The sequence below is a fragment of the Peromyscus eremicus genome, chromosome 8b (assembly GCF_949786415.1).
Source record: "Peromyscus eremicus chromosome 8b, PerEre_H2_v1, whole genome shotgun sequence".
NCBI lineage: Eukaryota > Metazoa > Chordata > Mammalia > Rodentia > Cricetidae > Peromyscus > Peromyscus eremicus.
In genome coordinates, this window is record NC_081424.1 from 36,391,153 (window position 1) to 36,415,252 (window position 24,100).

A 24,100-nucleotide genomic window follows, 5' to 3' on the forward strand; every position below is an offset into this window, starting at 1 on the left:
TGAGCCCTAGGCAACCCTGAGAACAGAGAGCAGTACTTGGTTTGGGTGCAGTTTGTTATGCACCAGCAGGGAAATGAACAATCCATGTTCTAGAGTTAGCTGTAAAACCCATGAGTCTGCACTGGAGGACATCCTCACCACACAGCCAGCCACTCCTCACTTCCTGCTGTGACTCAGCATGCACTTCAGCAAGCTAAAGCCCTTGTGGGTGTCAGAGCACAGTGCCTGGCCCTCCCCTGCTAACCTGCCCGCCTTCTCTTCTCTAAAGTGCGGTGGCAACTGCCAGAGACTGTACAGGCTGCAGGCCCGTTTTAAAGATCGAAACAGAAACTGGCCTTAAAAGTTTGGGAGTCTCATGATGACATTATCCAGATCTTAAAGTTAATAGGGAAGCCTGGAAAAAAATTTCCTTTATGGCTATACACCCGAAGTTTTATTTAAGCACGAATCATTTTAAAATACACAATTATGGTATTAAAGATGAGGAAATTTCTGATGGATATTATTGAAAAGCTGGCATGTTGGTGACTGGAGCTTGATTGAATTCACTAAAGTGTATAATAAGGTGACAGACAGAAAACTAGCCAGCAAGATGAAGTTATTCATTTATTATGTGTGTGTGTGCGCATGTGAGTGAGTGTGTGCATGTGCAGTGTGTGTGTGTGCATGTGAGTAAGTGTGTGCATGTACGGGATGTGGGATGTGTGTGTGTGTGTACATGTGTGTAAGTGCTCAGATCCAAGGATGGCAGAAAAGGCACTGGATCCCCTGGAGTTTCAGTTACAGACAGATGCGAGCCACACTGTATGGGTTCTGGTCCTCCCCAAGAGCAGTAAGTACCCTTAACCACCTAGCCATCTCTCCAGCCCCGAGATTTCATTTTAAATACTAGCATGCTCACATAATTGTTCTCTAAGCAAAACTCTGTCTCAAAGGATCTATTTATAGAAATCCTCTAAAAGAAATTATCGAGAACTGAGACGCTACCAAAAATAATAGGAAGAATACATTTTTCTGAAATAGGATGATCTGTGCCAGCAAGATGACTCGCTGGGTCCAAAAACACCAACCACTTTATAATTTATTATAACATCAAAGAAACAAGAAATGTCTTGCAGTCAAGCCTGAGGACCTGGGTTCAATTCCAGGGACCCACAGCATGGAGGGAGAGAACTAACTCCTAAAAGCTGTCCCCTGGACTTCTGTGCCCTGACAGGTGCCCTTGTCCCCTAAAATAAATAAAATATAATAAAATAAATGAAATAGGTTGATCCTTTTTTTGGGGGGTGTGTGGCAGGGTTGAGGATGGAATCCTAGGCCTTGAATATGTTAAACATGTCCTGTATCACTGAGCTATCTCCAAGATCAGGGATGATCCATGAATTAAAGTAACTGAAAAAGTTTAGTGTTAACATGTAGGAATCAAAGCATTAACACTGGAGAGATCACAACATATCGAATAATAAATAGTCCACCAGATTCCGTGAGGAACTTATCCCTTTGTAAATATACATATTCTAGTCTTTGAACCTACAAAACATAAGGTTCGATATTTGCAAATGAAGCTTAGGAAATACAATTTAGCTCAGTCACTGACATGGGGGTCCCTTGACACTTGTGTGAATTAGCTGGAACTAATGTCAAGGAAAGGAATTAGCTTAATGCTTTGGGCAATCCTCGGCTCAGATTAGCTCTAAATGATGAATTATAATACCACAAGGCAAACAAGGAAAAGAAAAAAAATTATTTGTTCTAGAATTAAACTTTGCAATATGACCCCGATTCTAAGCAAGATAAGCTCTTTAACTGCTAGGTGGCCGAGTGCGGGGCATCATGTGTGTGCATGCGCAGTGTTCGCCATGTCTCCCACTTTGCACCTTGATTGTTTTTTTTTTTTTAAATACCTCAGTATTATTTTTAAGAAGAAAGTTAAACACTCAAAAAGAAGTGCTATCAACTTATCCAATCTCTGCACACAGGGCTAGTGTGGTCATGTGTGTGAGAGAAGCTCTGAAGGGCCGGCTTGCCCTCACATCTTCGCTTTTCACACTTCTCTTCGGAAACACTTTGTGGACACTGATGCTGGCAGTTTATGTAGAATACGGATAATGTACGGTGAGCAGTTAGTGGTGATTTAATGTCGTTCCATGCATTAGAAGGTCCTAAATTTTAATCAGATTTTTGAAGAGGGAACAAGGAATGTAGAGAGGCAGTACCGTTGACTGAAATAAAACATTCCAATCCTTCAAGAGAGGGGAACTGCTTTAACAAAAAGACACCTCTAAGATCTTCCCAGGTCTAAAATCCCACAGTTTTAAATGGCCCTGGCATGTGTGGAGTGGGAGGTATCTTATCAGAAATAAAACTAAAATAGACTGCATTATGATACCACTGATGAGAGAAATTGCTGAAACATGGCTTTATAGACATAACTGATAAGGAATGGAATATTCTGATGTATAGCAACATGACCTAGAGATACAGATACCAAATAATCTTAGATCTTATAGTTCAGGCATATTTCCTCAAAGTTTGTACACATAAGGATTGTCTTCTGTAAAAACTAGTTTCTATTTGCCTTTTAAAATAAGTGAACAATGCATAAACTAAAGACGCCTAAAATATGCCCCCAAGACATTTAAGAAACATTTTGGATGAAAAAGAATGGATTGCTCATTTAAGTTAAATTTGCTGATTATTTCAAGGGAACAAAGCAATTTTACGCTTCTGAAATTAATTATACTCTGGAATACACCATCAACCATCATGTTTACTGATCAATAGACCTCTCTCTCTCTCTCTCTCTCTCTCTCTCTCTCTCTCTTCCGTGTGTGTGGTATATGCATGTATGTGTCCATGAGAACATTTGTCTCTGCATGAATGCATGGCAGCCAGAAGTTGACATATGTTTCTTTTTTTGCCACTCTCCATTTTTATCTATCTATCTATCTATCTATCTATCTATCTATCTATCTGTCTGTCTGTCTGTCTGTCTGTCTGTCTGTCCGTCCGTCTGCCCGTCCGTCCATCCATCCATCCATCCATCCATCCATCCATCCATCCATCCATCCATCTATCTATCTATCTATCTATCTATCTATCTATCTATCCATTTATTCATTTTGAGAAAGAGTCCTACTCTGAACTTGAAACTCATTGTTTGGGCTAGATTGGCTGGCCAGTGAGTCACTGGCATCCACCTGTCTCTGCCTGTGCCTTCTTTACATTGAGATTACAGATGTGTGCTGCCATGCTTGCATTTTTCTATTTTTACATGTGCTGGGGATCTGAACTCGGGCACTCAGGTTTTGCAGCAAGCACTTTATCTACTGAGCCATATCTACAGCCCCTCAACAGAGATCTTGATTAAAATTTTGTCATTGTTTAAACGGACTTTCACAAATGCTGGCCTAATTATAAAAACTCTGGTGATGATGGGTTTCAGAGTGTGCACAGCTTTTGTAGGAACACATTTAAAGCAGATGTTACTGTCGCGCTTACTATGTCTCAGAAGAACACTGTAGTCTCCAGCCCTGCAGATTCGTCACTGGGATCGACATTATTTATCTTATTGCTTAGGCAGAAAATATATTGGTTTTGGATCATCTCCTTGTCAACGAATCAAAGTATTATCCAGGGGGTGGCCCCATTATGGGCAAAGTAGGTCACATCTTATCTCTCCATCTCTCCAGGATACAGAATATATTCCTTGTTGTGACATGGCTTGCTGGTTTCCAAATTGTTTTTATCAGAGCACATTAAGCCATGTTAATCATCTTCACTCAAGCACAGTACATTTTGTTCCTCTGCTCACAGACTGTTTATTTCCAGAAATGGATGCCGATCAGTTGCTGTGGATCGATGGTAATTTGTCTGTCTGCCTCAGCCATACCTTTTGTTAGCTATGGGATTTTAATGATTTGTCTTTGGTCAATGACAATAAATGGTTCTAACTACAGTGAGGGGGTTATGAGTATTCTCACAGCTGCTTTCTCTCTTTGTCCAGGTCTCATTTCAGTAGATAAGGGGTCTTTAGGGACAACTGAAAATGATAGGCTAAGAGCCTGTTTTAAAACTGTGGATATAGTATGTTCCTAAAACTCAACTTGCACAAGACTGTATAAAACATACGAATTGCGAATATCTTCATATCTTATAGTATTTAGTTGATGACAAGCAAGTGTGCAATAGAAATAGTTGCTCAGGCTTAGAATCCTTACTGCGACAGAATAATTTTATGTGTTTTATACAACCAACTCAGCCAGTCTCCGCAGAAGCCCTATGGTAGGTGCTGTTATCATCCTAACTATGTAGATAAAGCAACCGATGCACAGAGAAGATGATTGTACAAGCTCATGTAGCTAATGTGAAGAGAAATGGACTTGGTAGCACACAATACCCTTTTAACATCGCTCACCTACCACCACTGCAAAGCAGTTATACAAAGAGAAGTCAGAGCGTATGGGAAAGCACAGATATTCTATGACGTTGATATATAAAATAATTTAAGTGTTACAATGATTTGATACCGACCTGATCAACACATTAAAAAAAAACCACATCATATAATAGAAGGCCTTTCCCTTTTCCCGTCAGAATCCTCCCACATCTGACCCTGAAGAATGCAAGTAGAAGCCATCTACTAATGTGTCCTATTAAACACATTCCCCGACCATGAGGTGGCGGCAAAGGTAAGGGTTCCCAGACTGTTGTGTCTGAGTTTATTCAAATTTCTTTTAAGTTGATAAGTATAGGATCTCTATTCATTTGGAACCATAGTAAAACTATATATTTCTAAAAATTTCACCTTAGCCTTGAACTGTAGCACGTTGCCTTTCATATTGAACACACTATAGTCGATTCCACCTGTATGAATGTGAAATACTGGTTCATCACTTTATTTATCATTTAACTTATTTTTTTTTGTACTATAAGTTGAATTGTGTCCTTCCATTCCCTAAATACATTGAAGTCCTAATTCTCAATATCTCTGGATGTGACCTCATTTGGAAATAGGCTTGGTGCAGAAACTCCATTAAGTTGAGGTCACCCAGGAGCAGCACGGACTCTTAGTTCCAAGTGACTGGTGTCTTTATAAAAATACAGTCACATGAAAAGACCCATGTGACCGTGGTGACCAAAGCTAGGACGATGCATCTGCATGCATGTCCAAAACTCCCTGGGACTTCCAGAAGTTAGGGGGAGGGTAGACACAACTTATTGTGGAGGCTTCCAGCAGGAGCTCAAGGTGGCCAACCGCTGGATTTTTGCTCATGGCTTTCAAACCATGAAGGAACAAATTCTGTCATTTCAAGCCAGCCATACTGTGGAGCCAAAGCCTGGGAATACTCTGGGGGTATCTAATGGTGACCAATCAGATGGTTTAGAAGGCACTATCATGTTGCTGTGCTGCAGAAAGTGAGAAGGCATTGATTAGTGCACTGAGCACTCACAAAAAGTGCATTGCTCTAAGAGAATGCACAAAGAGCCAGGGGAAGCAGTCTCTGGGATTCCTCACACTTCCCTCCTTTGAAATTGAGGCATTCTGACTTTCCCATCAGAAAGTTCAAAAAGCAACAAGAGACAGACTGTGACAAGGAGGGGCCACATGCAACCACTCCTGGGGACTTATGCGAGACCAAGGTGCTCAGGCCCATGACTAACTAGAAAAATCTTCAGATGGAGGACATCCTGCCCAGCCTTGCCCAGGAAAAAAAAAATGTCCGCAGATGCCCATGCCCACTCTGTTCTTCTAAGCTGGAGCAGTAAAGACTCACAGGGCTCTGAGTTAATTGGCAGAGGGGACGTTGTATCTTACGGACTTTGAATACATCATACGATGAATACATGCCTTGTTAGGAGCCAAACTGAGCAGAGACTTGTCAGGCTGACAGAATCATGGCGATGGAGCAGACCCCAGACTCACTGGGGCATCTCAACTGTGGTGAAACAGCTTAAGCCACCCAATCGTTACAGTTTGATTGATAGCTTGAAATCACCTGGGGGTGCTCCCATGGCACGCAGGAGCGGCATGACCTGCAGATGCTCAGCACCTGTTTTATTAGGATTTTTTTTTTTAATTAAGGAAGAACAGTCTATGATAAGTGGCTGGTCCATATTGTAAACTCATTTCTCAACGGAGAAATACCTTAATAGGCTTGTGAGAGAAGATGCAACGTGACAGAAAACGAGCCCCTCGGCCCTGAGTGAGTTTGCTTCTGCGGCAAACAAGGTTGAAGGGAGCTGACGTATAAAAAGCACCAAAGGGTGACTGGCCCATTTCAGAGAGTAGAAGTCATAGTGACTGTATCCTAATATCCAAAGAGCAAAACAGGTACACCTACTTTTGAGTGGGTTGTCTGAAACTCTGGCCTGACTTCAGCATGCTGGAAACAAAGGCGTTTTTCTGTCTCAAATTGTAAACCATTTACCTTGAACCATATTAGCTGCTCTCTCTTCCCCGCCCACCTAATTGCACACTAAGTACCCTTGAAAAGTAAGTCCTCCAAACAGTACTTCATGACTCAGTACTTACCTGGGAAGGAAGATACACACCGCCCAGCTGTACCATTTGGTGCTCCCATCAGTTCCTTTGAACTTGATTTTCTTCTAGCCACCGTCCCTGCTATTATTTCTCGAGTACTCTCGGTTGCACTTGTGTGTGCCTCAGTTTCTCTGAATTGTCCATTATATAGGACACTGCCACTTGCTGTATCTCACTGGCCTCTAATAATAGTTTACAGGAGCAGGTCAGAGAGGTTCTAGACACACACCGGAGCCTATGCCTGTTTTACCACTTACCAGCAGAGCATCTAAGTAAGTTACTTAACTTTTGTCTCCATTTCTGCACTTGCAACAATGGAACAATCAACCAGCCTCACAGGCTTGCTGCAACGATTAAACAGTATTCTTAATGTAAAGCTCTTGCCAAAGCACGGCACAAAGAAAGAGCTGAATAAAATCATTGCTAGCTTGGCATTATCCTCTGTGGTAACTATTCTCATTGTATAGCTGGCTAGATGGAAGCCTAGGGAGGCTAGATGACTTGCTCAGCATAATTCAGTTATTTGGCAGATGTATAAGCCCAAGTATCCTTGGCAGGGCTCTCTCTGCCAGGACACTCACCCACTGACTTCACAAAATGCTCCAAAGAACAGCACCGTGGAAGGAAGGATTATGTAATCACTCTGTTTTGCATGTTGTAGATGGTAGCTTCTCAGGTCATCAGAAAGCCCATGAGGGAAACTACTTCTTCTTTGAAGGTTTTGTGGTGGATAAACACAGTCATATAATCCATTTAGTGAGGTGTAAGTGGGCAGCTATGATGGGCTGAAAATAGAAATTATGATAGGCACTGAGGTATGATTGGGAACAGAAATACACCTAAGGTTCCTCTCTCACAGAGTAAAGGTTCTGTATCTGGGGCATTACCCATCACTATGTACGATTAGAGAATGGCCATTTTCTCTGGGTCTAACATGACCATCAGCCACCATGAAGCAGACACTTCTGTGGTGACCAACAGAATGTTTGAGCCCTAAATAATGACATAAAAAGTAAGAATGATGCAGTAACAGCTACATCCATGATAATGATAACAGCTATAAACATTCCTCAGTAGAAAGTGGGGGCAGGGTGACAGGATGTTCACCTGGAATTCTACCCACTGAACACTCCTGCCTTCAGGCCGCACCTGGTCTTGGAGCTCTTAGAAAAGATGAGTATAGAAAAAGTAGGAGGTGATGCGGCTTCCTCCAGGTTGTCACCTATATTGTGAGGGGTCTAGAAGTGGTGGGGTGGGGATGGGAACAGGAGGGATCAGGTCAGGGGAGGATGGAGGGAGAGAGTACTGGGAGAGACAACTGGATTCTGGGGACATCTCTGGGATGAGCTAGAAACTTAGTGCAATGGAAACTCCCAGAAATCTATGAGGGCGACCCTAGCTAAGACTCCTAGCAATTGGGGATGTGGAACCTGAACCAGCCATCTCCTGTAACTGGGCAAGACTTCCAGTGGAGGGACGGGGACACCAACCCAGCCACAAACCCTTTCACCTACAATTTGCCCTGCCTACAAGATATGCTGGGGTAAAGGTGGTGCAGAAATTGTGGGAGTGGCCAACCAATGACTGGCCCAGCTTGAGACCCATACTGTGAGAAGGAGCTCACCCCTGAGGGTCAGGTCCCAAAGACAGGATAGCCCAGAGACAGGATAGAATCAAACACAACTGGCAAAGAAAGAAAGAAAGAAAGAAAGAAAGAAAGAAAGAAAGAAAGAAAGAAAGAAAGAAAGTCAATTAGATGATTCCTAGTGATATTCTGCTCTACTCATAGATTGGTGCCCAGCCCAACTGTCATCAGAGAGGCTTCACCCAGCACCTAATGAAAACAGATGCAGAGACCCACAGCCAAACATTAGGTGGAGATCAGGGAATCCTGCAGAAGATGGGGAGGAAGGATTGTAGAAGCAAGTGAGGTCAAGGGCACCACAAGAAAACTCACGGAATCCACTATCCTGGGCTCATAGGGGCTCACAAAGACTGAACCGACAACCAGGGAGCCTGCATGGGACTGACCTAAGCTCTCTGTATATACGTTACAGTTGTGTAACTTGGTCCTCTTGTAGGACTCCTAACAGTGGGAGCAGGGGCTGTCTCTGACTCCGTTGCCTGCTTTTTGGGACCCTTTCCTCCTAGCAGATTGTCTTGCCCAGCCTTAATAGAAGAGGAGGTGCCTAGTCTCACTGGAACTTGACCTGACATGACTGCCTAATATCCATGGGAGACCTGCCCTCTTCTAAAGAGAAACAGAAGAGGGGGGAGTGGGTGGGATGGGGTAGGAATGGGGTGGGGGAGGGACTTGGAGGCGAGGAGGGAGAGGAAACTTTGGTCGGGATGCAAAAACGAAAAAAAATAAATGAGTAAACAAAACAAAACACCCGAAAAAGAGGTGGGAGGTGACCTGAAGCACCACTGAGGCAGCTAGCTCCCTTCAGGCTGCCACCTATGCTGGGATGGGACCATTGAGGGACACTCTTGTATCCCAGTCACCTACTCTGCTGTAAGTAAACCCAAGACACTCCTGGGTTCACCAAGCTGAACCCGGGAGGAACCATGTCTACAGTTAGTCAGGGGCTCCAAATCCGGGCTGACTGTTCATCCTTCTCCTGCTGGGTGTGTGCACACTTACATGGGAGAGTCATGAAGTAAAAAACAAAATAAAATAAAATAAAATAATAAAAAATAAATTAAAAAATTCAGTACTTTTCCTTTTTAGTCACACCTCAATACCTCAATATGTAAATCTACATGTTTAAACATGTTTTTGTGTGTTTTGCTGCTTGTACTTGAAAAGAAAGTAGGATTTCAAATAGAGACTTTTTATTTGAATGAATATATTGGAGTCTACCCATCGAAGACGATGTGTCTTTGAAACAGTTTCAGAGGTTTATGACCATCCCCATGGTACTGATTAGCTCGCGGAATTTGGATCATGCTTCCTTTTAGCAACAGTGTCTTCCTAAGCAGTTTCTAAACAAGCAACATAATCCAGCATTGCTCTTCACTCACCGTGCTTTGTTTTTGCTCAGTGTGGCATTTCACAGCTGAATGGTCCAAGGTTCTTAAAGTGACGGTGAATGCCTTGGGAACTGCAGTTTGCGCCCCCAAAGAGGCAGGTCAGTCACTGAATGGGATTTCCTGACTCATGTATGTGAGGCTCTACCTGCAGCTCTGAAGAAAAGGGATTTAAGAAACCCTCCATTAGGGGACTGGACCTACCTGGACTGAGTCCACCAGGTTGATCTCAGTCTGTGGGGAAGGCTTTGCCCTGGAGGAGATTGGAATGGGGGGTGGGCTGGGGGGAAGGTGAGGGGGGCGGGAGGGGGGAGAACAAGGGAATCTGTGCCTGTATGTAGAACTTAATTGTATTGCAAAATAAAAATTAAAAAAAAAAAAAGAAACCCTCCATTGTCTCACAATGGAGCATAGCCTGCCAGGTGCCTAGTTGGGAGATGCTGTGGTTCGTTTGAATATGCCCGAGGACTGTCTATTACAGACCCCGGCCCACTGTCACAGCATCCCTAGGGTCACCTTCTCTTCCCCTCCTCTTTCCTGTCCCTTCTCCTTTAGAAAAGGACCCTTTTAGGAATAAGCATCTAATTATTTTCCATGTTTTACGATGTTAGATTTTCATAGTACTTGTGGAGCAGTAGACTGAAATGTAGACCTGCGTCTCTAATCCTTGATTATATGCCTCAGAAAGAAAAGTCCGACAAGGGATATGGTCAGAGCCAAAGCATCTGGGATTACTGAAGTATTGGAACGAACTGTGATTGGAAACACCAAGTTCAATTACTAGACACTTTTTAATATCAGTGCACATCTCCCAGGTTACTTTTCAACTCCCTTTTACAACTTTTTCTTCCTATCCTTCCTCCAAGAGGCACTATAATTCTTCACGGACATCACCATTGTTAAAAAATCCAGAAAGCTGACAGGATAAAAAATGTGAAAAAAAAACCCATAAAGTAAGGGAGCTTTAAAGTAATAATATATTGAGAATTGGAAATAAAATATGAGGTGATTAAAAAATGGAAAAGATGGACAAAGGGGCAGTAGAGGAAGAGAGGGAAGAAAGCAGATTCCCTCCTATCCCCATTTGTAACAATGAATTATAGTGAAGAATGTCCTGTGAGGATTTAAAACACACATGCAGACATGCACATACTCACAAATACACAAATGCATGCATAAATGCACACATACACCACACATGCGTACACCCTCCCCCCCCCCCCCACACGATATGTATCCTTAATCCGAAAATCTGATGGATGCAGGGATGATTCAACATATGCAAACAAACAAATATCATGAGCCATATAAATGGACTCAAAGACAGAATCACACAATCATCTCAATGGATGCACAAAAGACTCTTGACAGCTGAAATGCAACACAGCCCAAGCCTTGTTCCATTTTGTTTTAAGTTTCAAGAAAGTCATCAATGGAATCTACTTCTGTTCACTGTTGGTTTAGATATTGAGGGAAATGAGGTCAATAGATAGATCTCAGACTGTCTAATTCAGCAGTTCTCAAAAGGGTTCTCTCAATGACCCTTTCACAGGGGTCATCTAAGATCATCTGCATATCAGATATTTACATTAAGATTCATAACAGTAACAAAATTACATTTATGATGTAGCAACAGAAATGTCATGGCTGGGGTTACCATGACACCACGAACTGTATTAAAGGGTCACAGCATTAGGAAGGTTGAGAACCACTGTGCTAATTGAACACCACAAAGGTAGAGTGTAGCCACCATTCCAAGCACCATTAGAAAGGAGAATGGCTTTTCTCTAGACTGGCTCTCCTCTATAGTGGCAAGTTGGTGCTTTGGTGTTTCTGAGAGGGAGCAGGATGAGAGGCAGACCTTTTTGGAGTTGAATTATGCCTTGGGGAAGCTACATAGCAATGTGCAATAAAATGAATGGGGGTTCCATTTGCTGCATATGCCTTGAAGAAGGCTGGCGGATTGAGGTACTTATATTGTGTCATTATCCAAAAGAGAGAATATCATGGTAGAAGCAGTCAGCAAAAATGATGGCTTCATAGAGAAGAATCCAAGACCAGGGGCAGTTTCCTAGTGTTGTTATGGTAACGTACCACACAGGGGTAGGTCTGAGATATAGATGTGTCTATCGCAATTCTGGAGGCTAGATGTCTCAAACCACAGTGTCTTCTGGCCATGCTGTCTTTGAAGGTTCTTTGAAAGTCTGCTCTCCCATCTCTTCCAGTTCCTGGGGCCCACCGGGTTTCTGGGCTTACGATGACTGTAACTTCAACCTTTGCACATCTTTGCTTCCATGGGGTCTTTCAGAGTTTTCTTATCTTCCTGTAAGTACACCAGTCTGGCCCAATTCCAAAATGACTGGGTCATGAGATCTTTGAGTTATGTCCACAAAGATCCCATCTCCAAATATCATATTCTGGGGTTGTGGGTGACCTGAATCTTCAGATATTAGTATCAGCCAATCCATTGCTGCTCTGACAGCATTAGGACTTTTCTAGAAACAGGGTGGAAACTGGAACAATAAGCCACCCACTGCACACTTATTCATTAAAATTTGCAGGGCCTTTCAAGATCTGTGTTGAAGCAGGAAGTGGGACACAGCACCTTTATTAAAAACCGCGTCTTAACATTTGTGCCTTTTCATAACTGTCTGTGGTTTGATTCAATGCTGCAGAGGGCTGTAGACCACAGTGACTTGTGGGTTCTGCCAACGACCTTGAGGTCAGTCTATACCCACAGAGCTCCTGACTCCTGCCCACTCTGTAACCACCACTTTCAGAAAGAGTATCCTTTCTACGAGGTTGCTGTTTCTTTGTTCAGATGTGTTTTGTAAGTAAGAAATTTATGGGAAAAAAAGAACATTAGTACCTGGTAATTTAGAGATAGGATTCACTCAGTATGGGACTTACCCCTGCTGCCTCCCTTTTGCAAATATTTAAATTAAAAAAGATTAGATGTATATTGAATTATAAATATTTGATGCAATATATAGGAAACTGTTTTTGGTTATTTGCTGAATTTGTATGTGTTTTCTGGAAAGCATTTAATGTTTCTTTTTCTATTAAGACATGTTTATCTTCTGTTGTATCTTTCCTTCTGACGTAGGGAGAATGTGATGTGATTCATTCTTTTAGTTGCGTTTGTACCAGGGCGACAGGAACGCCTGACAGAAGTTAGGACAGAAAGGCATGTTTTAGATCAAGATTTCAGAGAAGTTTATGTTTAGGGTAAGGAGGAAGGTTGGAGCGGGGCGGGGGTGGTGGCGCAGCTCTGCTGCAGAGGCGGAAACATGAGGCAACGGCTGTGCACCAGGCATGGACCAGGATGCAGAAACTGCAGGTCAGAACCAGGGAGAGTAGTGATGCCCATTCCTAGTCATCTACTTCTGCTGGCTGAGCCCACGTCATAAAGGCTCTAAGGCCTTTAGAACAGGCCTATGATCTGGGGAGTAACATTCAAGACGTGTATGTGAGTGGGACATTTCAGATTCAGACCGCCACACTCCCACGTTATAGTGAGACTTTTCCTATAGGAGTCCAACCTTGCCCTAGTTCAGATGTCTTGTTCTGTATGTCTATGAAACGTTTCCCTCAGTTCTGGCATTTGCACCCTAATTTTTCTGTCTTCCTCTGGAGACTACATGAAGAAAGGGTCTTTTTCTTGTTCAATTAGGAGCCTAGGACAGTTCCTACATGTATGAATGAATGGCACTGAATGAGTGAGTGGGTAGTTAAATGAAAGCCCTCAAAGACAGATTATTTAAAAATCACATTGAGTAAGGATATATTTAAATTTAGGGGGAAGAACTCAACATGGATGCATAGGACATTCCACTAATTTCATTTTTGTGTAATCTGACCACTTCAAATTTCTCATTTCTCTGCACATGCAATTCTAGTTTGCACTAAAAGTTTATGAACTACTTTTTAAAATAACACATTGAGGAGCCGGGCGGTGGTGGCGCACGCCTTTAATCCCAGCACTCGGGAGGCAGAGCCAGGCGGATCTCTGTGAGTTCGAGGCCAGCCTGGGCTACCAAGTGAGTTCCAGGAAAGGCGCAAAGCTACACAGAGAAACCTTGTCTCGAAAAACCAAAAAAAAAAAAAAAAAAAAAAAAAAAAACACATTGAGCACTTAGGAAGTAATTTAGCAGACACTCTACAATATATATATATATATTTTAATATAAAATGGAGGGAGAGCTGGGTTGGAATAAAATGGGTAGTTTTGCCTCACACATATTTGGAGCAGTTAACTGCAGAGATGAGAGCCAGGGGTCTGAGGAGAGAGCTTCTGCAGGAGTCTGAGGAGAGAGCTTCCGGGATGCAAGATGTCAAACACTAGCCGTCTCTGTTGAGAGCCCACAGTGGCTGTCCTTCACGTTTATGATATAGAAAGCATAAGAGAAGACCTCATATCTCCTCTCAACCTTCTCAGTGCAGACTTCCAGGTCTGACACGTCCACAAAACTCCCTTTCAGTAGTGGACACAGACCACTAGTGGTACTAAAGAGGAAGAGCTACCGTGGATACAGCTGAAAACCCCCTCCCCCCCATCAGAGATGCCAAGTCCACACATCTTGCCATCTGTCTACAGATCTTGGAGTGCATGGTAGGTGTTGTGAGTTGAACTGTACTGCCCAAGAGAAATAACTGAAATTCTAATGCCCCCCCCCACATAACCTGCCCTTATTTATAATATAAACATGGCCTTTATAATCCATAGGTTGGGTTGAAATCCTCATAAAAAGGCAAAACTTGAACAAAGAAGCAGACACACACAGTCTTCAAGGAGACCATGTGAAGGGACACAAAGAGGTGACCACTTGGAGACAAGATCAGGCAGGGCAGAGATTGGGGCAGCATATCTACAAGTCTAGGAATACCAAGTACTGTTAGCAACTGAAAGCAGAGAGAGAGCCACGCACCAGACCCCACCCTCCCCACCTGTGCTTGGGAAGAGTGGCCCTGCCAGCACCTGGCACCTGGACTTCCAGTCTCCACAACTGTGAGCAATAAAGTTATGTGATTTTTAAGCTACCCAGCTTGTGGTACTCTTACGACAGCCCTAAAACAATTAATGTAGTTATCTACTTCCTCAGAAAGAGTAACTAGTTTCTTTAAGAGAATTCTGTAAGAACTGCTAGGTCACCTGAAGGTAGGAAGGGGGAACCTGACGTAGGAAGAACAGTTGCTAAGAAGAGAAGGGGGGATCAAATAGTGGAAACATGTAAACACATGTGCCGGAAATATCCACTGTCAACAAAACATTTTTATTCTTTAGCTGTATGGAAGGAGACTCTGACTCCCATCCCAGAGGAAATGAAGTGTGACTGGGACAAGTGTGGACAAGATGGAGTACTTATTTCCACACTGTGTGGTCCAGGCAGAGTTGGCATTAGAATAGGTAGTGGAGAGAGCGATGAACGTCGCCATCTTGGTGGCTCAAGATGGAACGTGATCACCCTCCTCAAAGAGCAGGAAGAATTCTGTACAGATAATGTTTAAAGTCAATTAAAATTTTCCTTCCTGGAGAGTGCCTTGGTTGTACTAACGGCTCACCACCACAGACATCGGGAATTCTAGATGAAACATTAAACCATATTTTCTTTCTCTGTACCCCAAGAGGCTAGCAGGAAAGCCATCTCGGCCAGACAAGTGAAATTGTACTAGTATGAAATTCTGAATCCGGGCAGAGTTCGTCCCCCAGAAGACAAGAGAGATAAGAGGGCCCATGTAGGCCTTATAAATGGCTAATGTAAAGACAATCTGTCTCAGTTCCACGTTTGGTAAGTTAGCCATTCCATCGAGCTCTGTAGGGAGTCAGCCCAAGAAGTCACACACCTTGGGAGACGTCATGGAAACAGCACAGGGAGGGGACATGGCACAAATATCACGTAAGAGGCTGTGAGCAGAGACTAAAGAGGCAGCTGAAATGTGACAGCTGCATCCCCAGTACGAACACATTTTCCTTATCCTATGGGGACTTTTTCAGCTCAAAATAAATACAAACAATGGATGAAAATAACAAGCACCAAGTGTTTTGCTAGTTTACAGAAGGATTTTTTAGTAGTTAGCGGGGGCATCTTGCCTATCTGGGTGAGAGGTGCTCCAGCAGGGCACAGGTAACTAATTTCCCTGGACCGATGCTGCAGGGGGTGATTCAAAGATGCAGCAGTTGGGTGGGATGACCATTAAGTCCTGTGAAGGCTCTTTCCACATTGGAGATTAAGAGACGACCTCCCTGTGAGAGTCACACTGAGGTGAGATGCAGACCCTGAGCAGGGATAGCCAGCACAGATGGGGGAGGGGCATTCTAGCAGAGGGAACTGCAAGGATGGATCCTGGACATGTGGCTTGTTCTGGGAACTGGAAAAAGACCAGAAGAGGAGTAATTAAAGTAAAGCTGGAGAGGGAAAGGAGGGAACAGGTCACACAGAACACTGCAGGATTTAGAAAATTCCGAAAGCAATGGAAGGCCTTTGAGGGATTTTGAACAGAGACATATTGTCCTGGGCAATCACTGTTTTCAGTCTCATATAGGCTTAAGACATGTTTATATAACGCTGGCCATTATATGAACTCTGTTTTACATGAAACATCATCATGGAGTTCCTCCTCCTCATGGACATACACTAATGACACACAGCACTGAAGATTCAGGATTATCTACAGGACCCAGTTTGATAGGCCAGAGGGATAAACTGTCTGGTAAAACCAGAGAGCCAGGAGAGTCAATAACAGGGCTACACCAGCCTTAGGGAAGAGCAGAGACATCCAGAACTCCTGTAATGGTTTACGTTAAATGGAACATCAAGATCTGTATAAAATATTGGTGCTGCATGCAACATTCATTTCTCTTTGGGTGTTTTGGCTTATATACCCTGATCCTGTTGTGAAACTCTGAATTATTGTGCAAAAGAGAAAATTCAAAAAGGTTAAAGTATTATCTACCCAGGAGTGGCTTGTCATACAACTCTTAAAAATCCACATTTCTGTAGAGTGGGAGGCTTATCTGCCGGTTAAGCAATTAAGTGTAGGAATGGTATCTAGGCAGCTAATCCACCTTCTAACTGGTTTTCCTAGTAGCTCTCAGAGTATCTCTGGAGGACAGTCCCACGTTAAACACTGAGAAAGTTTCTGGGTCTCATGCATCAAAAAAGCACGTTTCTATGTGTGTGTGTTTGCTTGCAAATTTTGCTTTTAAGTTAGAAATATTGATGACTTCTAATGTCATTCTCTTTGTCCAATTAATGAACAAGTTTTATTTCTCTGATTAAAACCAAACAAATTCAGTATGCTGGCTCTATTGCATGTACTATATGTGAAGAGCTTCCCTTAACCATTCACACACACACACACACACACACACACACACACACACACACACACCTCATTCCCCTTGATGCCTGTACTTAAATCTCTGCTAAAACCTTTTGTAATAAACTTCAACTATGCTTTAAAAACTAAAATCGTTTTTTTTTTTATCGGCGATATTTGAATAAGTCTCTTCACATTTGGCTTATCTAAGATTATTAAAATACAATCATTTTCATCAATTTAGAAGTTAGCAAAGAAACTTTTTGTATCGAATATACTGCCCAGCAGTCTCTCTGAGGCCAGAGTGCACGTTTCTTGCCCCTGAAAGCACGCTGAGCTCTATGTTTTCTCAGACTGCCATCTCATGGACAACTCTCTGCCCCAACTCGCCGTTCAGTTCCAGGCTAAACGGTACAGGTGCCTGAATCAATTTTATATAAACTACAATCGATATTTTGGGAAGCCTTGTGGCTGTTGTCTTTAATTAAAAACTTAAAGGGGGGGCGTGTGAGATATCTTGCTTTTTAAAAAGTATGTTTTTATATGGGAGAAATAAAAAGAAAAGAAAAATAAACTTTGTTTAGCGAATCATACTCTCTTTCTGAATCACAGCGGTTACAGCTTAAACTTTCAAACAACAAAGAAAAACCCCTCTAGGGCCTTAAGTCACAGCTCGGTTTTGTTACTTCGGAAAAAAATCAGAGTGCATATCTGTACATGTCATGGTTGCTGAGGCAAGACTGTGCCCAGAAGAGTGGGATGTGGATTTCCCATCTTTGGCTTTTCAAGCTCTGACCTGATCTTTTTCCAGGGGCAGCTCGGTCTAGGAGCCTTGTACCCGGCACGGCATTAGTGCGAGCCTCCCCTGGACGTCACGGTCACGGGCTTCGTGGACCACTCAGGAGTGCTACTACTACCCTTCCACCCCCAGTCCCAGCTCGGATCCAGCAAGCCGGAGCCCAGTCCCGGAGCACGGGAGGCCGAGTTAACCTCCCGGCGACCCTCCTACCTGCCCGTCCCGAAGCGGTCAGCAACAGCAGCAGCAGCAGCAGCAGCAACCCGGGCAGCAGCCACGGCAGCGCCGGGCGGCCGGGAGCCGGGGTCCCGGGAGCGCGCATGGGCAGACAGCTCGGGTCACATCTCTGGGAACGCGGCGTGACCTCTCCAGGGCTCCTCTCTACACGCGGGACGGAGGGCGATGGAGCCCAGAGCCCCGCGCTCACACACACACACACGGCTTTCCCCGCAGGGTGTCCCCGCGCGCCAGGACAGCTTTGGTCCACAGGCTTCAAGGACTGGTGGAGATCAATCAGATCGAAGCAGGTAAAGGCTCACCCCAGCACCGCATAGTCTGATCCCTTACTTGAAATGTCAGATTTCATCCCGGAAGAAGATGCTGGAAGAGGGAAATAGATATTTCTCAACGTACTGTTTGTTGGGCATGCCGTCTTACCTTGTTCGGGATTTCCTTCCATCCCTGCCTGCCACCTGAAGTTAGGACTCTGCGTTTTACAGATGGGCAGACGCAGCCTCAAAACCCAACAAAGAGCCTGTCAGAGGTGGTCCCCCAACTAAGAAAGAAAGAAGGAAGGAGGGAAGGAAGAAAGAAAGAAAGACAGACAGAAAGAAAGAAAGAAAGAAAGAAAGGAAGGAAGAGGGAAGGAAGGAAGGAAGGAAGGAAGAAAGAAAGAAAGAAAGAAAGAAAGAAAGAAAGAAAGAAAGAAAGAGTAAGCATTGGAACAGTGTGAGAAAAATATGCAAGCAGATCTCAACGGCAGTCCTTTCTAGGTAGTTGTAAATATTAAGCATAGAGCGAAAACAAACAAATTAACCACGTACTTCAGGCATATTCTCTCTCTCCCCCGCCTCAGATTCCTGTTACAAATGCACAAATTAAGGGAAATGACCCTTACATTGCGTCAACTGCCCTTAGGAAGAAAGGAGTCTCAATAATTGCACCAAAACAAGCAAACAAACAAGCAAACCTCTTTCTGGTGGTGGAGGCGGTTAGAAAGGCAGTAATTTTCGGAGTGTCTTAAATTCCTGTTTTCTTCCGTCTCAAAGAGTCCAGGTCGAGTGTCTCCTGATGGCTTCTGAGGGTTAAAGCGGTCCAGTGTGTCAGCTGTGCCTCTAGTTCCCACCGGTAGGGGGCACTAGAGGAGGACGGACAGGACTTGTTCGCTGTTTATTTGCTGTTTTCTTAGTAATTCTCTCCGGGTCCTTACCCTGGCAGAAGCAATTTAGCTCCAGTAGCCTTTGGTCCTAGTTTCCAGCTTCTTCGTGTACTCGAAGATTCTGTCTTATTGGCCAGACCCAGTTCTCATGGGTCCGAATCTCACATCTCCTTTTTGTGCAGTCCTTGGGTCCCCACTTTGTTTCCTCAGCCCTAAGAGGGGAAGTCACAATGCAATCAGTAGCTACTCAGTTTCCATCTCAGCGTTCCTTTTTAGCTGTTAGTTCTCTGACATCTGCCTCTTAAGATAACCATTGTGTTTCTCACCCTTCCTCCCAAACCCGGCTCTTACTAATTCATATGCAATTCCTGAAAACTCTAAGAAGGACTCTAAGCTAGTATAAAAATTATTTTTATATCAGTGTTAGGACTTGTAAAAAGTTTCTGTTTAAATATGACTCATCCATAGCCTAAAAGTGGCTAGCTCAAGCAGACATATATCTGGCCCTTAGTTAACCTGAACACTGGTATTTCTTGGGAGATAGTCTGCACCCTGCCTTCTTAGGCTAGAGGCTGAGAGGCAGCCAGATGCTGCCCTCTCTGGTGGTCCTCTGCTAGGAATGCTTGTGGGTGGCCAATCCAAGGTTCAGTTGTAAGAAATGACATTTCCAGGGTAACAGGCTTCTTCCGCATGGTGTCCTAAGGAAGGCTGAGTGTAGTCCTAGGACTTTAGGCTCAGCTTGGATGGTGACGTTTCCCATGCACTGAAGTAGAGAGCATCATTATCTTGTTTTTACTTGTCACCCAGAGTTCATCTTTGCAGTGGGATATCTTTCTGTAGGCTGTGAATATGTGTTGCTCTGATTGGTTGATAAATAAAGCTTGTATTGGCCTATGGCAGGACAGGATGGAGCCAGGTGGGAAAATCCAAGAGAGATAATAAGGGGAGATGCCAGCCGCCGCCAAAGGAGCAGCAAGATGCCAGCAGACTGGTAACAACATGGCCACTTGGCAACATATCGATTAATAGAAATGAGTTGAGTTAAGTTATAAGAACTAGCAAACAAGAAGTCTGACCCATAGGCCTTACAGTTCATAATTATTATGAGTCTCTGAGTGATTACTTTATAAGCAGCTGCAGGACCATGGAGCCGGGCAGGACTGGATAAACCTTCCGGCTATACACCTTAGGACATTTCCTTAGCGTCTTTATGTATTTTTGTGGTGCTGGACCTTAGTAGCTTTGCATTCTAAACTCCCACCAAATCTGTTAAGTCCAGGGAATGCAGTCCTTGTCCTTCCCAGGCTCAATAAACTCCATTGTATCCTCCAAGGATCTGTGAAATAACTAATCACATAGGTATTTTCTTTTATTTATCTACATTACAGTCACTGTTAATTGTGTTGAAATCTTAGTTTATGGAGCTTAGTGAACTAGGAGTTTCTGGGTTTTGTAGTTAAAAAAAAAAACCATAAACTAGTATCACCTCACTACTCCCACCTCCAAGCACTAACACCACACACACACACACACACACACACACACACACATACACACACACAAAATCACACATTTTTTTCTAGTCCACTTTAAATCCTAAATAGTTTTCAAGCATGATGCTTAGCTTTGTCGACTCGACACAAGCTAGTATCACACAAACTGGGAAGAGAGTCTCAACCAGGAATTGTCTACATTGGGTTGACCTGTGGGAGTATCTGTGTGGGATTGCCTTACGTTAATTGATGTGGAAGATCGAACCCATTACAGGCAACACTATTCCCTAGGTAGGAGGTTCTGCCCCATGCAAGAGTGTAGAAGCTGAGCTGATACAAGCCAGCAAGTGAACATACACACATTCATTTCTGTCATCTCTTGATTGTGGATGTGGTGTAACTAGCCAATAGAAGTTTCTGCCTTGACTTCCCCCCCAGTGATGGACCTTGGCTTTGAACTGTAAGCTCAAATAATGCCCCCACAGCTGCTTTTTGCTGGGGTCTTTTTATCATAACAACTGAAATGAAACTAGAACACCAAGTATGCTCCATAACATTGATACTATGAAGTTAGTGAATTCTTCATTTGAGCTGGATATGACCCTAAGATTTCGACATGTGCTGACTCCTTAAATGCCAACAATCCTGTGAATTAGTCATATTACCTGAGTACTAGAGGAAGGGACAGGCTAGGACAGGTTGTTCTTTAAGAGCCACAGAAGTGGAACCGGAGTTCTGGTTGCTCTCATTTCTAAATCTGTGCCTTTAATATTTTCCTTCTATGCCTCTTGCATTAAGAAATGAGGTGTGAATGATATATTAAACAGCCAATTGAAATGTTTATTTGTTAATTTATGGTTTCTAGATGTAAACTACCTTGTGAATGGGAGAAAAATATTCATTCCTGAAAGTCAAGTATAGTCAGAGGCAGGTCCATATAAATATGACTACTTTTAAAGTCAACGAGTTGGTGGCGGTTACAGGAGAAACTCGGTGAGATAAAGTTCTTTGTAACAGGTTGAGGGTGGGGTGCAAATGCAGAAAGCAGAGTCCAGGGAAGGAGGTGCAATAAACATCTAGGGATTATGTGGTTCCTGAGGTGTTTCAGTTATCCTGTCTTCCTGTGTGGGTATTTACAGAGTCTTAGCAACTTTTCACATCATGCCATCAGCTTAAATACTACTTTTACATAATATCTAAAATCCCATGGAATCCCATCCCACCAACTTTTCCACAAAACCATTTCATTTAATCCTTTTCTAAAGAAACAGAATATGCTTTTTAAAAAAGTCATTCTTGGATATGCTCAGCAGCAGACCACTTGACTAGCCTTTAGAAGTCCTTGTGTTCAACTCCCAGCCCTGAAAAACCGTTGTAACCTGAAGCGTAATGTTCAAAGAGAAAATGAAATGAGTAGATGTTGTAGCTCTCTCTGAATCATCACCAAGGGAATGTGCTGGTAAGCACCACGCAAGGCCCAGGAGCAAGCAGAATAATGTTCCGACACCAGATGCCCAGTTAAGAGCTTTCATGTTAGAATAATTCCCTGTGTTCTCTCACATCTGGCTCCTGTCACTTAACACGACCCCTACAAATGTTATCCATGTTGGAGCTGGAGAGATGGCTCACTGGTCAAGAGCACTTGCTGCTCTTTCAGAGGACCCAGATTTAGTTCCCAGCACCAGCGTGGCAGCTCACAGCTGTCTATATCTCCAGTTCTAAGGGATCTGGCACCCTCTTCTGGCCAACACAGGTACCAGGCACGCATGTGATGCACATACATACAGGCAGACGAGCCTTCATCTGCATAAAATAAAAATAAATAAAATAAATCAACCTTACCTTTTTTAAAAAAGCGTCCATGTTGTTGCTTATAACTGTAGAATTATCCATTTTATGCCTTTCCCTCAAGGTACATATTCGTTCTATTTTTGATGGTATCTTTCTAGTTTGGGTCTTTTGGCCATTGTACTCTTTTGAGCATTCTTGCAAATGCCACTTGCATATGCATGTGTGTTTCTGTCATCTATATAATTAAGGATACAATTTCAGGGCCATAGGCTAGATGTGATTCTAACTTAAATAATTTGTGCCAAACTAGGTTTCCAAAGAAATTGTACCAATTTGCATTCTTACCAGCTATGACAGACGACAGTTCTTCTACATTTTTGCCAGATCATCCTGTTCACTTCCTAACTGTGGATATTTTAGAGGGTAGGTAATGGTATCCATGTGGGGTTCATTTACATTTTCCTGATGATGAATGTCACTGAGAGTGTTTTTAAGTTTTTATTTTTGACAGCATGTACTTGTATACAGTGTATTGTGATTATATTTTCCTTCAATTACCAGCTTTTATTCTCCCTTTCCTACTGACCTCTTTCTTTTTCCTAACTAGTACCTCTCTCACTTTCATGTCATAGACACACACACACACACACACACACACCACACACACACACACGTACGTGTGTCTAGGTCTCGTGCAGGAGTTCACAGCTGCTGTGTGTTTGTGATTATAGTGGCCATGTGGTGTCTAGAAGATAGCATTGTATAACATTCTTTCCTACCCTCTGGCTCTCACAGTCTTTCTGCAATGTTCACTGGGCCTAAAGTGGGTAATATAGATGTCTGTTTAGGGCTTTGAAAATGTAAAGAGTGAAAAATAACAAAGTACTTAAATGAGAACAAGGCGTAAGTAATTGTTCTGTTGACAAAAGGATCACATATTGTATACTAACATAATAACAGATAAACAGATTAATGGGGGCAGAATATTGCCCATAAACAAACCTACCCATTAATTAGAATGTCTTTGTGATTCACTCATAATTTTATCTTCTTTTTACTGTTAGTGTGTTTCATAAGTTTGTTTTTTTCTTCTTTTTATAACAGGGTCTTACTATGTTTCCAAGGCTAGTTTACAATTTATGATCCTCCTGTCTCAGCTTTTTAAGTGCTTGGATCACAGAGATGTCTGTCTTTCCTTTCTACCTTTTGTCATTCTTTTCTTTTCTGAGTCAGGGTCTCACTGTCTACCCAGGCTAGCCATGAACTCGCAGTATTCCAGGAGTGTCTTGAACTCTGGATGCTCTACCTCAACCCCCAAGTGGTGAGATTACAAGTGTGTGCTACCATGCCCAACATTCTATAAAATGTAATGCCTATATTCATTCTCCTTTTAGCCTAAAGGCAAATTGAGTTTTCAGTGTAGAATTCAGAGTGATTTTTAACAGCAATGATGGACATTCATTCCCAGAGCCATCCAGTTCTTCTTCCTCTTCTGAGATAATGAGATGAGCTGAGGGATTCACATGAACACAGCATGGGAGAAGGAACCACAAATGTTGAGCAAGCAGAGCAGGGGGGATGATTTTAGAAACTGCACACTGCTAACTGCTACTCTCCTCAGAGAAGGAAAGAATCCTCCCTCTTCAATGGGAATAAATTCTTTAGAATTTCAATAATTCTCCTGAGAAGGCAAAGGGTAAAGTATCTCCCTGGAATGCAGACAGTTGGCTATGGAGGTGATAATTTTT